Source organism: Pyrgilauda ruficollis, unplaced genomic scaffold (genome assembly GCF_017590135.1).
Source record: "Pyrgilauda ruficollis isolate IOZ18807 unplaced genomic scaffold, ASM1759013v1 scaffold17, whole genome shotgun sequence".
Taxonomy (NCBI): Eukaryota; Metazoa; Chordata; class Aves; order Passeriformes; family Passeridae; genus Pyrgilauda; species Pyrgilauda ruficollis.
The window spans coordinates 241,460-258,287 of record NW_024515875.1 but is presented as its reverse complement, the minus strand read 5'-3'; the positions used below and the strand labels follow the sequence as shown (position 1 = coordinate 258,287).

At 39.4% G+C, this 16,828-nt stretch overlaps 2 protein-coding genes across 6 annotated transcripts in view; one reads left to right on the top strand and one right to left on the bottom strand.

The window, feature by feature from the left end:
- Positions 1 to 16,828, top strand: part of CMSS1 (cms1 ribosomal small subunit homolog) — a 222,473-nt gene that overhangs the window by 81,562 nt on the left and 124,083 nt on the right. The gene's annotated exons all lie outside the window — the stretch shown is intronic.
- The window catches only part of LOC121351635 (filamin A-interacting protein 1-like), a 147,776-nt gene that overhangs the window by 38,673 nt on the left and 92,275 nt on the right, over positions 1 to 16,828 (bottom strand). The window contains exon 4 of one of the 3 annotated variants that reach the window (XR_005954811.1): positions 10,164 to 11,443. The exons of the other annotated variants lie outside the window; for them this stretch is intronic. The gene's annotated coding sequence lies outside the window, so the exon portion shown is untranslated. Of the gene's footprint in view, positions 1 to 10,163; positions 11,444 to 16,828 lie in introns of those variants that run through there. 3 annotated transcript variants of the gene reach the window in all.

Genomic DNA, 16,828 nt, shown 5'->3' with positions numbered 1-16,828 from the left:
CTTTAGCAGCAGCGCTGGGTGCATTACTGCAAACCACATTTCCTATTTTGTGACAAGGCCTACCTCACCTTTCAGGTAGATACTTATTATGATGAGGCAGATTTAGGTTCAGAAGCTTTTCACTAGGAAGATCTTTCTGTTCCACTTTAATAGTGTTCTGTTTTCCTTTGTCTACCCAAGGGAGAGCACAAAAGTAGTCGTCCACTACTACAAGCTACAGAGGCTGCATTATCCATGTTTGGCAAAATGCAGGGACTAACAAACACATCCAGGCTACAAGAAGTGAGCAGCACTGTAAATGCTCCCTCCCCAGCACCACCACCACCAAAACCAAACTACCTCGCAGATTATGACTTGTTCACTTTTAAAATCATGCAGTATAAAACCTTGCTACTTCTTTAGTGCTCAAGTCCAGCACTCTAGAGGTATTAGTACCTGGTGGAAGGGAGACTTACCTAACTAGGCCCCTTTGAAGTGCCACTGTTAAGGAAACATACTCTTATGCCGTTGCAGATAAATGACTAACACTGTGTAAATATTGATTAACCTCAGGAACTCGTGTTTTGGTTATCACCACTCAGATTAAGGAATGAATGGATTATAGTCCACATCTGGTGGAAAACTGTGGTCACGGATACCATCTAGCAAACAATAACCTGATCGTGTGATTCAAAGGTGAAATTCAACATGTTCCAAACACAAATAAGGCACAATTTTTCTTACTAAACTGCCAAGCTAATTGCTGAAAAGTCCAGAAAATCATTATGGTCTATGATAGGCACTAGATGATTTCTTGGGTGCTTTTTTGCCTCAATTCTGTGGCTGATAAAATTCTTTGGGAGCCTCCTCCCCTACTCCCACCAGATTCTGACTCTAAATCTTAAACTCTGTGACTGTACTCGTTAACTGTAGTAACTTTCCACTGAATGCTAAGAATGATTCCTTTTGTTGTTTTTCCGCAAGAACAGAGGAGGTGGAAGTAGCTTTTGGTTTATAATGGATGACGCCTGAGAGTGGGGTGAATTGATCAGAAACATTACCAAAAAAGAAAGTGACATTTTCTATAATGTTGAAGTCTCTTCTAGTCTGATTTGAAGCACTCATTAATGAGAAAAACTTGTTCCTCCAGGTTTCAGTAAACTGAGGCATGTCAGATTTGCATGGCAGCGTGCAGTGGGAACTGTTTTGTGAAGCATCAACAGTGTCAGGTTAGGATGAGAGCTTTTATAGCATGCACTATAGTGCATGTAGGAAGAGTTGTTCATAGCAGGCAGGCAGCAATGTTAGCTGGTGATGATTAGTTTTAGTTGGTGCTCATCCTGTTTTTTTCAGTCAAATGCAGATTCCCTTTATTCACCGTGGTGTGGTTTATTAGGATACTCACCTTTTTCCCCTTGCTTACAGATTGTTACTACTTGGGAAGAAGGCTATTGGTTTCCTTTGAGTGTAAGATGCTGGATGCCTACTTGGCTTTTGTGTGCAGTTAAATGCTTATGCTTTTAAGTTCAAATGCAGGAGTAGTGAGCTAGATTAGGTAACCTGAATGTACTCTGAGCTTGTCTGTGGGCTTTGATACCGCAAACACAGGACACTATGAAATGCATAAATAGTCCAAGAAATCCCCTTCATGCATTTAAGTTGCAGCAGTGGTATAAACTGGACATCAAGCTAGTATCAAACTTGTTGACAACAAATGTCAATATGACATTTCTTGTGGAAGGAAAGGGAAACCAGCGTATTAGGAAGAGCCTTATACCTTTTCAAGCTTTAGAACTGGGTGCACCTGGAAATCCTGAACTTGGAGAAACAGTCCAGAAGGACATCCTCCCCAGCATTTACTCTTGCAATATATGTATGTTGTTGGCTTCAAGGCCACATGTCATCCAGTATTTACGGCTGTAGAGAGTTAACTGTGACTCCCTTTTAGGTTTGTCATGCCTACTTCCTGATCAGGTGGATCAGTCCTTATTGCACTGGCAAAAGGCACTTGGTCCTTGGGAAGGCCAGCTGACTTGCCAGACTGGCTGTGCTCCTATGGAGCATCTGTTCAGTCTCCCAGAATGGAGTTTTTCCTTTTCTTGTTGAGAGCACTTATGTACACTTTACTTGTATTCTGTTCTGACATTCCTGAATGCCAGTGCCTACTATGAAATCTGCTAATGCAAATATTTATCCAATTAAGCAATTAATGTCAATTATTAGAGGTTGAAATGAAATACTAAAGGTATACTTCAAGCACTTTTTAAATGGTACTTGAATGTAGCTGATGAGAGGCACAAGCACTCTGGTATTAGTAGCCTCCTTTATTAACATACTCTTCCTCAGTTCATTTATTTAAACTTTCTTAACTACCTGTACACTGTTAGGCATTATTATTTATAGCATTGTCTGCCCAGAGAAGGCTGTTAGTGCTAATATGGTTGTCAGAGGAGATAGGTATGAGTAACAGAAGGGCAATTTAAAACTCCAAATGCACAGTGTAAACTGCTGGTGTGGCAAGCAAAGTGGTACCTCAGAAATGGACAAAACCAAATATCCCATTCACCTACCCTGAAACTTCTCACCACCTTCAAATTTTCAGACTCCCCATCTTTTAGATGTGCCGCCACCTAAGGGACTCACCTTCAAAACCCACCTGAAGTTTTGGACAGAACATCAGCTACTCATGCCCTGCACCATGGCACAAAACATAAAAACACCCATTCTATTCCAGAGAGTGCTGGTTTTCTGCAATGCTATTAGACCCTGGAATGACTGTAATGAGAGATTTAAGACAGAAGTAGCATGATTCGAAATTTTTCACCAGAGTGTTTAGTACGTTGGGTTATTTTCTGTTCTGAGGAACTCTTTCCATGTTCTTGAGGGGTTAATGAAGAGCAACGTTTTATTTCGTTGTCTTTTTTTCCATAAGGTAGAAATGTAAATAGACCCATATAATTTATGAGTATCATAAATGTTGTTCGTGGCACCCAAAACAGTAAGCCTGGGCTCTCAAGGTTAGACTAATGAGCATAAAATTTCCCTTTTTGCATATCTGTCTCAACCAACACTTACATTCTATAATGATGGCATCTGTGTACAAGAAAGCTGTCTTGCAAGAAAGAGGTAAGAAAAAAGTGTTTCTTCTTGTAACAGAGTTTGTAATTCACAGAGGCTCTGTGATTGCTCCTGGGGAGTTGACTTGTGTCTTGTGGCAAACCTTTGTATAGAGTTAATTTAAGTCCTTTTTCTCTGTACCACCAGGAAGGATGACAATATAAGATGCTGTAGAAAACGATAAACAACAATTGCTAAAAACAAATTGATTGTGTGTGCTTTGCATTTGTGATCTTTCATCTGTTTTAGCTCAATTGCTAAACAACAGGGATTGTAGCTATGTAAATAGAAGAAGCAAGGATACTTGCCAGCATTCTCATATGGTGCATTATTGCTTGTGTCAAAATTAAAAGAATACTGAAAGGGAACATCCAGATCATAAAGTCACATCTCCTGAAATCACAGACCACTGTGCTTTGGGTACTTAACAGAGATTACTTTTCTGTAATTGTGCTAATGGAATAGCACAAGAAGACCTGTGTTCTGCACTGTTGTGCTTTCCTTCATGTTATGAGGTTCCTGTTTTACAGAAGATTTTGCACTGGTATCTTACTTGAAGTGACAATGTGATGGTTCTCAAGCTCATCAGATTTGTGCAGCTTGGTAGGCTGGGTCCAGATTCTAAGAGCAATGCCATTGTTTTACACTGAAACATTCTGATAAATCAAATAATTGCAAGTTAGAGACTCAGCAAAGTTTGCATCTATTCTTAGTTGCTCATGGTCTTGTTCTTTTCACAGGTTATTTTCTGTTCTGTGTTTTAAAGATCTTGTTCATCTCTGAACTGAATGCTGTCTTTCTGCATATAAAGGAGATATTTTCTTTTCTTGATGATGAACAAGCAATCTGAAGTGTCAAAATGTACTTTCCTTAAGAGCCAGGTGAATAATGGACCAAATGTTTCTATGATGTTAACTTGGTCTCCATTCTTGCCGTCATGTTCTGAAGTAGAGATTAAACTGCATATGTCTCTTTGGCAGCAGCGAATTAGCAGGTGGTCCTGAAATCCCTGCAACTTTTGTGGGAAGGACTGAAATATCCTTCAGAGATGGCTTCATCTTAGAGTTTTAAGAGATATTTTGGCATTTATTTTCATTTTTGGTGTTTTCCTTTTTAGTCAATGATTGATTTATGAGCTAGCAAAATCCTTCACAGGACTACGTATTCCATTAATCCCAGGGTGAGGACCCTGAATTGTTAAGAACTTGCTGCTTCTTGCAAAAATCCATGACTAACCAAGGAATTATGTTGTTCTGGTTTTTAGCATCCCTTAAAGGGCAGTGCTTTTGATTTGCTGAAATGGATAGGACTCCTACCAACAGACTGACTTTTTAAAAGGAGTTGAAATCTGATTGCTTGGCATACCAATGTAATGGGAGACTGCAAAGCACATGTCTTTTGGAAAGAGGTCTGCAATCCTCTGCCCATCACTGTAAGAGTGGACTGGGGCAAGAAGAAAAGGGATCCCACAAAGGTTTGTCTTTTTCATCTTTTGCAGTCCTGGTGTGACCTTTAGGCCAGCAAATGCACCTACTGAACTGGGGTAGAACATGAACAAGTCTTTTTAATAATTAGAATCCCAGGATATGGCCATTTCACAGCATCAGTGAGTCTTTCCTGGAACTGGTGCCTTCTGATAGAATGTGCTTAGGACGTTTATTCTTCCCCTAAGTGAAATACATTGCTTTGTGGTAGATTTCCCCCACTTCCAAAGAAAACAGTCTTTCCTTTTGAGTAGACTGCATTAGTGTTTTTCTGAAAACTGTTTGAAGTGGCTTCTGTCCAGAGGGATGTTCAGTTCAGAGGGTGGTCTGTGCCATGACTAGCTATCTCATTTGAGCTGTGCTCTCATTCTCAGTAGACCTTGTGCTGTTATGGTGCATAGGTCATTTAGTGAAAAGAGACTCCTTTAACAGGTTCTTCTGTCAGGGAATCTGGGATAAGTAAGTGTTTCATCCTGGCAGGGAGATGGCAAGATTAAGCCATTTTTCTGGGAAGACTGATGCAAGAGTGCTTACCTGTGTATCCTGATGCATCTGTTGGCATGCATTTGCTTGATTTCCATGCAATTGCAGGAAGTCAAGCAGCAGAAAGAAAATAAAGTAGCAACTTGTTTCCCCTCTCACAGGATCTTGTCAAATTTTGGTCTTTGAAGCCCTTGGGGATCCTGCAAGTGCAGCAGTAACTCAAATGGGAGGAAAGTCTGGATTCAGCCAAGGATGTGAACACTCCCAGACAGGAAAAGTGCATGTGTAAGAACTGGATGTAATTTTTGTGCTGGTTGTGGTCTATGTTCATCTGACCACAAGCCAGATTCCTCATCCCTTGGCTACAGGGAGCCTCTTCTGAGACAGTAAGATGCCTTTTGAACAGTGTTAGAGTTGTCATGGTATTCTGGTCGCGGTAAGGGTACTGTGAGATTTCCACCATCTGTTGCCTCCTCCTCCTCCCCCTTCCAATCCTGTAGTGTTTTGCAGGATATGTTGTGAGTGTGGTAGCTAAGATCTTCCCAGGTCCATTTTGCCTATGTGCAGGCTTACAGTCATCTTTAGAAAGCTGAGTCTGTGTGGGAGGTTTTGACCAGGTTCTTTTGAAGGATATATTTGTATCACTTTTCTGTCATTTCATTATTGGTGTGTGAATTTATTCATTCTTGTAATGTCTCAAACTCCAGATATATAGATATAGATAAACACACACACATTCCCCCCCACTGAATTTTGTGTTAGGAGAAAGGTAGAGAAAAGAAGCTGTGCTATGTGTCTAGTTCTTGGTTTTGTGGCCTTGAACTCAAGTTAAGCCCGTTCTGTAGGATAACTGATCTCAGCCCATCTCCTGCTAAGTCTTAAGTGGTGTTTGCCACATATTTGGCAGTTTAAACCACACAATTCACGGTGCACAGCATGAAAGCATAAGATGCTTACCTTGAACAAATTTGAAATTTTCACATTAGGAATATATGGTTAGGAATGTATACTCCTGTTCACAGATGTCAAATTTTGTTTTAAATAGGATTCTTCAGATGGTTGCATAATAGACCTCTTTGTGATGATCCATGAGAAAATCAAGAGTTGGAGCTCCTTGAAGCATCACACAACATTTCTTTGGCAAACCTGGGTATCTCTTTTGAAATGTGAAATGAAGGTTTAGACTTCCAGCTCAGAAATCAGTACTTAAAGTGCAGACTGATTTTTTTTTCCTTCTCTCTGGTAATAATTTGAAACAACCTCTTGTAAACCCTTCTTTTCTCTCCTCCACAGGAATTCAGCTCTCCTAGTTTGTGGTCTAGCATTTTGCCAAGTTGATGGTAGTCTTGGAAGATGACAGTATATTTATCACATTACAAGTGTACAGTTCCTATAGCAAGTAGTTGACACACAGTGGACATGCTTGAGGTGATTTGTCTTCTCCATGAGGTGCTACCCCTGCCATGAGGCCACAGTGTGAAGCCAAGGGTTTCATTGCAGTGGGAGGACTCTGAAGTTGCAGGTGCACAAACCAAATACATTTGGTTCCTCCTCAACCTTCTGAACCCATATTTTCATGGGTTCAGAAAGTTGAGGAGGAATCAAAAGTAAAATACATAGAATGTCTTTAGCGTTGTACTGCTGGGAATAGAGGCTTGAGGGGAATTTTACACAATTAGCTGAATTGCCTCTGAGATTAATAGGGTTTGGGTGTTTGTTCTGTATGTGACTTGGGTTCAGGTTTGTTTTATCTTTGTTTTTAAAGTAAAATGTTTCATACTTATTCTGTAATTAGATTCTAATAGTGGACTATTTATAAGGATTAGTGCAAGAGAGATTTTTGGTGAAGAAATGTTGCTATAACATCAGGTGTTAGAAAAAGTAAATTCTGCAATGCTATTCAATCTGCTTGTCTTGCTAAACAAAAAAAAATGTGAATCTTGCACTATCTGTATGACAGATTTTTATTATTAAACAAAAGTAAAATTCAGCTACTCCAATTTCAATTATACAAATTTACTTTCCAAGTATAGAATTTTCTCTTTGTATGAGCATAAGAAATAGTTAACATTATTTAATATAATGTTTGTAGTTTAATGTTTATTAATATTTAATTTACTATTGAATTTAGTATTTATTACTATTATAAACATAGTTTAATATTTATTATTCAGCTGCTGTAATTTTGGCTCCAATGTATAATTACTCTGTAATTACATCATTCCCTGAAGCAAAACCATGATATCGTGCTATGTGAAACAAAAATGTTCCTATCTTAGAAACAATGTGTCTAAAGTTGTCCTTTTCCCTGGATATTTGGAAACTACCTGGACTATAGACATTTATGTAGCTGGATAATTCAGTTGATAATTTCAGTTTTTCCTCACTGTGGCTATCTCTGAACTCCCTGCAGGCATCAGTTTCCCTGAAATTTGTAGAGATGTCAGTACCTTTTCCCCGCTCTCTGCCCTGTTTGGGACTGGCCTTGATTCAGGCTGGGACTCCTGGTTAGACATTGGATAAAATGTGCAGCCTCCTTGCTGCAGAGAAACAAGCTCAGGCTATCCTTAGGAAGAACACACTGGGAATTTTGGTTGGCCCTTCCCAGATTCATCTGTCATGGAGACCTTAATGAAAATGAAGGGTAGGATATTCAGACTTATGAAACAAATAGGTTTTTGCATGTGTGACATGTTACTGCAAAGCCCACAGGCAATAGCTCATGTGAGGTATTTTAGGATGCGAGAAGGGATCTCCATCTGTTTGGTTTCAGTCTTGCATACTGTTATTTTACACAAGGTAAAAACCCAAAACAAAATTTTCTAAGTTTTGGGTTTCAGGATCGGCCAGAATTTTCTGTGTGGAAAGTCACACACCTTCTGTCTACTGAATGGTGAAGGTTTTTTGTTTTGTTTTGAGGTGGTTTGTTTGAGGATGATTTTTGCAAAATTATTGAGGGTTTTTCCCGGCTTTTATGTTTTACAGGTTATCAGTGTGATCTAGTTCATACATTCATATCTCATTTCTCACTCTTTCACATGAGATCCGTGTGCCTCCCAGGTCAAAACCTATATATTATACATATACCTATATATTATAATACCTAATACAAAAGCTCCTGGCTTTTGCTTTCCCTCTCTCTACTGAAACTTAGTAAATGAATTCAGAGGTTCATGGTGTGAACCTATGTGAAGGTATTGTCTCAGCAATGGCAGTGGTTTTGTGTAAGTGCATGTTTTGGCAGAATTTAAAAACCAGGGAAAGTTTCTTACTGCAAAAGTCTCTCCTAAATGTTTCATGTGTTTGCTTAGGCACAGATGGGCCCTTTCTTCCCTGGGTTCAACATGATTTTGGTAAATAGGAACATACAAAAGCAATAATTTTTGTCTTCCTGACAATAGTTAGGTAATTGCCCATACTTCTTTTGCTTCCCTCGGCAGACTGGATGCAGCCAAAATATCATCATTGTGTGGTAAGTCTAGAAATATTTCAATGTGAGTTTTGTGATAGCAGGTTTAAAAAAAAAGTAAAAATCCCATTTTTATAGTATTCTCTCTCACTTTCCAAAACATCCTATCACTACCAAAATGGGAATATTTAATGTTCTATTTTAATCATCTAAGCAGGATTCAACGACTATAAATTGAATATTTTTCTTCACATGTTTTTAGCAGCATGACAGATATCCTCATTTTAGAAATATTTATCAAAACAATTCCAATGCAAAACCTGAATATGACTAATAGAAGCTTGTAAGAATAAAAGGCAAAGGAAGTTTACTCAGCCCAATGCCATTTTTACACCTCTGACTTCAGTGGTTAACTTTCCCTACACGTACACAGTTGCGCATACCAGCACCATTTCAGTGGTGTTTGCTGTAATAATGTCCCGCCTTTCTGATAGAAGGTAAATTTTCTCTGTCAAAGTGCTTGTGATAGTCATTTTCTGTGCCCTCAACATGCTGGTAGTGTGGTACAAAGTCACTTTGAAAAGCAGCCTGTAATCACAATTCTTCAAAAAGAATCTAACTCAAGCAATACAACATTACAATGTTATTAGCTAGAACAGCTGTGAGCAAAAGAAAAGGAAGAAACCAGTAATAATTCTTGTATTTCAGGGTGCATGTGTGTGTCTTCATAGACATACATACGACATTTTAAATAATGTACTTGTGTACCAAGTGTGTGTCTGTGTAATGCCCTTGTGCTTGGTGCTCATGGCAAGTACAAAATAAGTAGCCTTCATGAGATACTTTTGTTAAAAGCACAGTAAAAGTCCACCAAGTTTTGGAGTTTGCTTTTGTTTTCAGTGAAAATGTATGGTTAGCAAACAAGGATTATCTAGGATATGTTATCTAGTGTAAGTTAATTTGTTACCCCACACTAATTGGTCTGGATATCTGAGACCGAAACTTCTTAACCCTTGCAGCCATCTCCATTTCCAATTTACTCGTGGGGTTTCTTTGTCTGCTTGGTGTTTGTATGGAGTGCCCTATGTCCATGAGTTGTGAAATACGCAGCAGAGGCTACAGTGAGAACTACAGAATAAAAATATACACCTTCAAAGTGCATATATGTTAATTTTCTTCAAGGGTATTTTTGACAAGCATAGATTTGTTGAGACATTTGTGTGGGAGTGTTCACCTCTGTGTTGTTTTTCTCCACACATGAAAATAAACCACAGACTTTTAAATATTCTGAGAAAAATTTCTTCAAAGACAGATCAAAGGTCTTTACTAATGTCTGAGGAAGCTTCCTCTTTTGTGAACTCACGTCTGTGGAGAGCTGGTTAAGACAATCAAGATCATGATTTCATTGATTTGATCATTTGCAGCCTGCTCTGAGAAGAGATGCCTTGTTTGAAGAAGGAGGAGGTGGGGGAATCCACAGATGCTCCTAATTTTACCAAGAAAGTCATGAATAAAATAACTTTTTAAAACCAGCTCTGTTGGGTTTTCCCCCACTATGCTCTGTGGGTTGCTCTGCTTCAAACAGTTGTCTCAAACAGTGCATGTATAAGAGTTTTGTGCAAGAATGAGTCAATTGACATTTTTTTATCAATTTTATTTGCTTTTGTGGCTATTGCGTTCAGTGAAATGTCCAGGTATGGCTTTCACATCACAGAAATTCTACATCTTTGTTTGCCTGTTTCTTTGTTTTTGTTCCATTTCTGTTTGTTTGTTTTGGAGTTTGGTTTTTTGCTTCTTGGATTTGGTTTGATTTGTCCAAAAATCTCTTTCTATCAAAACAACACAGAACACATGAGCTAAGCTTTGAAAGTTTGTGAACTTCTCCCTACACCTTTAGATAGCATTCAGGAAAATAAATTTATTTTTATCCTTTAAGGCCTGGGTTTTCTTTATTATCTATTTCTTATGTCTGTTTGCTTTGTGAACTGCATCTTTTATCATTCAGACCAATTTTTATAGGCTCTCTGATAGTAGAGAGCTCTCAACTCTTAGAAGCTGTTGAGAATAGTGTTTCTCTTTTGAAGCATTTTACTGGTTTTGTCATGCTGCCACAAGGCATCTGTGGGTGCTAGGTAGGACCCCAGGCTTGTATCTAGACCTAGGGTTTCCAAGTTGGTGGGTTAGGGTTTTTTTTGTTAGTTGTTGGTTTAAGCCAAACATTTTTAATGCCCTCTCCACCAATGACTGTGTTCTACTGCTGCCTAGAAGTTGGACAATAATATTTTGTTGGTTTATCTCATCATAAATGAAATAATTTCATTTTCTTTTTTGTAGATGTTAGGGTTTTCTTTTAGCTGTGGACTGGATTTTTCTTGTATATCCTAAAGTTTTGATCTTCATTACATTCTGTGATTTGGTACTTTGGAGCAATACCAAGGTTTTCTTTGTAGTCTGTAATACAAAACCAGTGTGATATTGTTTTATTTTCTCCTTGCTTGCTTTTCTCACTCATGACAATACTTCAGTATGTTACAGCAGGCTAACATGTTTTTGTCTGACTGGAATAATCCTTAGCTGTGCAAAAAATTGGCTCTGGCATTTTCCTCTTTCGGCTGCAGCTACAAAACAACAACACATGCATGGCCATGGAAGATTCCTCAACTCATTCCCCATGCTCACATCCTCTGGGTTTAATATTCAGGAGGAAATTTTGGATAAATATCCAAAATATTTTTCCCAGAAGTTTAATGAAAGTATTATCTCTCTCAGATCTCCAGTCCTCTCACTTGTCTGTGCAGATTTCACCTTATTGTCTATGGAATATAGTGGGTTTAAGTTTGGGGCTTTGGTGACAGGAAGGGATGAATGGCAGGAGTTCCCTCCTCACCGCTGAGCTGGGAGTGCTGACTGGCACTGCCTTGTATCCTGCTTATGCAGCTCCTCATATGCTGCCATAAGACTCTCGTGATGCCTGTGGAAAAATTGCAGAATTTTGGTAAGAGTGCCCTGGGGTTACAAGGTGATGCTAAGAAATTTTGAAAACATTAATTCCTAGGCTTTGGCAGAAGTGGAAGTAAATCTTGTGTTGGTCTTTCAAATCAAAACTCCTTTTTGTGACGGGAGTATGTATTTCTGCTTTTTCTTGCTTTGGAGTATTTTTCTTTTGTTTTCTCTGTCTTATTTATTCTTTTTGTTCTTATTAACATCTTATTAACATCTAACCTGTTGATCTTGTGGCAGCAGGATAGTTAAAATTATCTGCTGCTTGTTCACCTCCACACAAATGAACACACAGGAAATGTGAACTTCCTTATAGATTCTCAAGTCAGCTTTGTAGTTCGTTTTTATTTTTTAAAGAATTCTTTTCATTAAAATAGATTGTTAGCTTAAGTAAGTGAAAGTAAAATTACAGTGATGGCTTATATTTTTCTATACTGTTCATATTAATTAGTGACTGTGCCTATATGTGTCTGACAGGAAAATGTGAAAAGCACAGAATTTTAAAAGAAACTGCACACAGTGAAATTAATTTTTGTATGTTTTCACATTACATGTTTTACTAGCCATGACACTCCCTATTATTTATTATAATGCCTTACAGTATTTGCATAGGAATATGCCCTGCTCTGAGGATGCAGCTTTGGAAAATGCAATGAAAATGCAGTGGAAACCTCAGCTTTCTAATAGGAAGTTTCTTGTAAGCAGTGGAGTTAAAATGCCTCCTCTCAGTAAAAAGGAAGTAGGGTAGAGGTCAGTGAGCCAGGTAAATGTCTCTCTGTCACTAGCTGTGCTTTCTTCTTCTTTTTCCCCCATATTGGAAGTTTGGTCTTTAAGCTATCACCTGTGTTTTAACGTAGGGCAGGTAGAGAAAACTCTGTCCTCCTTTCATTGCTGCATAAGCACCCCACAGTTTTGCCACATGAGGTTCACACAAAAAGGCAAAAGTTGTTATTTGTGGCTGCAGCTGTGACTTCATCCTGGTTCTGATGATACTGCGGCCGAGTCCTTGGGGAAGGGCAAGGCGTATGGTGTAGAGCACATACCATTGTTTGTTCCTCTCTTTGTTTTTCAACTTGCTCAAATAAAATGTGTCTCTGACCAGCTGCTAGCCCAGTGGCTAGTGAGAGTGGAGGAAACAGATCTTGCAGATCTAAATGAGAGCATCTATGACTATTTTGCAAGAGTCTGATGTTCAGAGAGGTCTGAAAGGAACACCAAGGTCTGGATGCCTTCTTCCTCATCCCCACCCCTCTAAAGGCCTCTCTGGAAAGCCCACTTGAAACACCTGTTTATCCTTGTGGAAGAATGGTACTTAAAATGAAAGCAGAATCTTTGTATTGCCCAGCGTAACTGCTTGGCACCAGTTATCCTACATTTTGGTGTGGCTTTGTTACAGGTGTGTTGGTGCTGGAGATGTGCAGAAAGCTTGTCCACCAGCCTCTAATGGCCAGTGACAAACAATGTGGAGCTAGGCCTCAGCAAGGTGGGATTTGGGGGACACAGCAGGGACCCTCCTGCTGCCTGTGTTCAGCCCTGCAATTATAATGACAACTCTGGGGAGGGAACTGCTCCCTGAGCAGCAGTTACCATAAGTAGGGTGATCTGCCTTGTTGAAATTGCTTTTTTGGTCTTGGTGGCAATTATAGTACATTTCTGCTGGCAGCTGAGGACAAGTCTACAGTTTTTTTAGGTGTGTTGAGGAGGGCATGAAGAAGTGACTCCAAATGTTTGCATTTAACATGCAAGTCCTTCCTGATGAAGCAATGACTCATATCCTGCAGGCACAGATCCGTAGCTTGCTGCTTAGCAAGACTTCACCAAAATTATTTTATCAGAAGCTTAATATTTAGCTCCTGAGAGCACTGTGCCTCTTCTGCACATAAATAATGCTAATTTGTTATACATTTAACCAGTGGGATAATGGCACTTCTGACAGTGCCTGTGCACCTCATCATCTGCACATACAGACATCTCTCCTACAGATATAGTACATGTACACATATGGAAAAGATACTGACTTGTAAGAAACTTCTGGCTTGTAAGTTTCTTTGTGAACATTTGCTTAGTGTGGATAAAGATCAATTCTGAAGTGGACACGCTTTCCCCCTTTTGATTACTGGGTGGTTGAAAAGGAGTCATTTTAATGCACAGGAGGTGTGTGTTTTTGTGATCCTGTGTTCCCATGCATTAATAGTGTTGATGTTCTTTCTCTAAGGGGATAATTTTTCATAGTGCTCTGTTCAAATAAGTTCTGTTTGAGTGAATAAGCATTTAGAAGTTGTTAACAGTAGAGTGGATTTACCTTGATTAAGATGATACACAGCCTTGAATAGCTAGATGTTCCTGTATGTGCAAGCAGTTCCATTTGAGGAACAATGACAGATCCTTGTACTTCTCTGACACCAAAATTTAAGTTAAATTTCCAGAGGTAAAATAAAGGTAAGGCTTTTAAATGAAAGGCCAGAGAATCTGTCCTGTATCATTTAATACCAAATATCCAGTAAACATCAGAGTGCACATGGTGGGATTCTGCAAGCTTTCCTTGTGCTGATAGGCCCGATAAAGTCTGTGGGGCTGCATGTGTGAGACTGGATTACAGAGTTAGGGACTGTATTTTGTGACTCTTACTGCTCGTATAACTCTGAGTACATGTATTTTCCTTTAAGTAAAGTCTGGACAGTCTCAAAATGTAGCTTTTTAAAGGTCTCTTGTTAACACAAACATATTTATTAATTAAAGAAACAAGTGTAGAAGCAGTAAGATGTTTGATTTAAGTTTTGGTCACGTTCCTGTCACAGAGCCTTAAAAAAAGAAGAAAACTAGGAAAAAAAACCACCAAAACACACCCACATCCCCCCCCCGCCCCACACACACACACCCCATGAACCAAAGAAAAAACCCATCAAAGAACCACCACCACAAAAAAACCCCAAACCCTTAACAACCAGCAAACCATAGAATTTACTGGAATAAGAGAGGGGAAGGTATATTCATAACTGAGAACTAAACTGACTGTCTGGTTTGGTTTTCAGGGATAGAATTGAAGGAAAAAATGCAGAAGAAATGCCTATATGTGATAAATATGGTGTAGATTGCGGCTTTTAACACCAGCCTTAATAATGTCAGAAATACTGTTCATCATCATTTTCTGGTTTTGCATGAGCTTAAGACAAATTATGTAGGTTTATCCTCAGAGCATTTACATAGTGAGATTGTATAGGTCATAGTTTCAGCTTTGTGCGAATTATAGCTGCTGAAACTTACCCATCTCTTAAACATTAGTGATTTGTTTAAAATGTATGTGGTGACAGACAAAGGCTTCAACAGTAAATACTAGTGCTTCTTGTTTCTGGAAATAGAATTAAATTGGAAAAAGTTGTTCTCCTATGAGTTAAGTAAAATCCAGTGGGTTTGGGATAAAATGAAAGTAGCCTTTTGCAAATGTACATTCTAGATTTAGTTTTGCATTATTTGAACATGATATATACAGCTTCTTAATGTCCTGCTAGGTCCTAGATAGGGTTCCCAAATGCCACTGAAAAAATTGACAAGAGTGATCATTCAGAAACCTGATCATCTTTACCTTACTGCATCTTCATTGTGCCTTTTAAAATGAAGTTGTTGCTAAAGAGATATTGCAATGCACTGCATTTCTTTGGGATCTGAACAGTGAAGAGGCCCTGTAGCAAATTCTTGGTCTTGTGGTGTTCTTCAAATGTCTGTTAAGCCAGTGTTATCCCAACTGATATCCTTCGTGTTCTGTGATCAACAGAGTTTGCTGAGATGTGGGGATTTAAGATACAATTCAGTTTAGCAAGCAGAACTTGATCCTAAATGATTACTATTGTTCAGGGCCTGTAAAAATAGTTTGGAGGCTTAGTCACTACTACAGTAATAAATGTAGTGAGCAAGCTTTGAAAAAAATATTAAGACCAGTATCCCATGAAGCTATACAGGCCACCTGTGCAAGACGTAACCCTGTGGAGATTGAAGGCTGCCTTCCCAAAGGGCCTGTATGGCACTTGTAAGGCACAGCTTTGTCGAATTTGCAGCTGCATGGTTAACCATGGAACCTGGTCATCTGCTCCCTGGCCTGGCAGGTCCAGCAGAGGCAGCGTTTGGCCCCTGTCCAGCTGCTGGAGCAGTGGTGTTTGCCAGCGCTGCTCTGAGGGGTCCCTGCTGTGCTCCCCACCCCAGCTGCCTCCAGGTTTGCTGCTGTGCCCACAGAGCTCCTCTGCACCTGCTGACCTTGGCACTGGAGAGAGCAGTGTGGCCTGGGAGCATGAAGGGACAGAAGGGAGGGAGGAAAGAAGCTCTTGACAAAACATATATGACAGTTTTGGGGGAGTGGCCATGTCGTCAATGTTGGAGTGTCATCGTTGTCTCAGGGAAGCTGTGCATGCAGGATGAACTGGACAGAGCATCTGGAAGGCTATGAATAACTCTGCCCTGTTGTGGGATACAAATAAAGCTCATATGTATTTACATATGTAAAATTACCTGTCTCTAAAACTATTTAGGCATACACGTTCATAAACTCGCTCCACTGTGAGAAAGAATTGTAAGGGCTGAGACCATGATAACATGTAAAAAAAGGATGACTCTGTGTCCACAATCAGATCACTTAATATAAATGCTTGTGCAGGAAGGTTTTTACACTAGCTTTGCATGTGTACCTAGCCTATCTGGCTGTAGACAGTGAAGAGGGATGGAGTTGGTGTTCAGAGGGCACTTCCACAATTCCAAAGGTGGATTCCCACTTGGAAGAAGCCCTGATTTCTTCATGAGGTGTAGCCACAGATTGGTTGGTTAAGGACCTAAACTCTGAAGTATAAAAGCCTCTTTCCTTCCCTGTTTCCTTCCGTCTCAAAGGAATCATGTTACTTCTCAGAGTTCTTGAGCTTCTTGTTCAGTGCAACATACCAGAGTTTACCTTGCTTAAGAATTGTCAGAATTGTAGCACGAAAATTGTGAAAATAGATGGCTTATCAGCCTATTTAATTAGGTACTTCTGCCTCTAAGAAAAAGTCCTGAGGCAGTTATTAGCAACTGATACTCAGCAAAGAGGGCTTGTGGGAGATTAATTGTCATTGTTCTGGGAGTACTTCAATTTAGTCTCTGGCAATGCTCAGAAACCAGAGAGCTTTAACACAGCAGGTAAGTTAAACCAGAAGGCATCATTATGCCTTTGTGCAAACATACTTTGGGTATGAGATGCACTTGATTCCCTATCTTCATAAAATGTAAAGTTGCACCAGACTACCTGTGCTCTTATATCCTGGGACAAGCAGACCATGACTGCTCAAATAAGAAAGAAAATGTTCAAGAGACATGTGATTTAGGACTCACATATGCT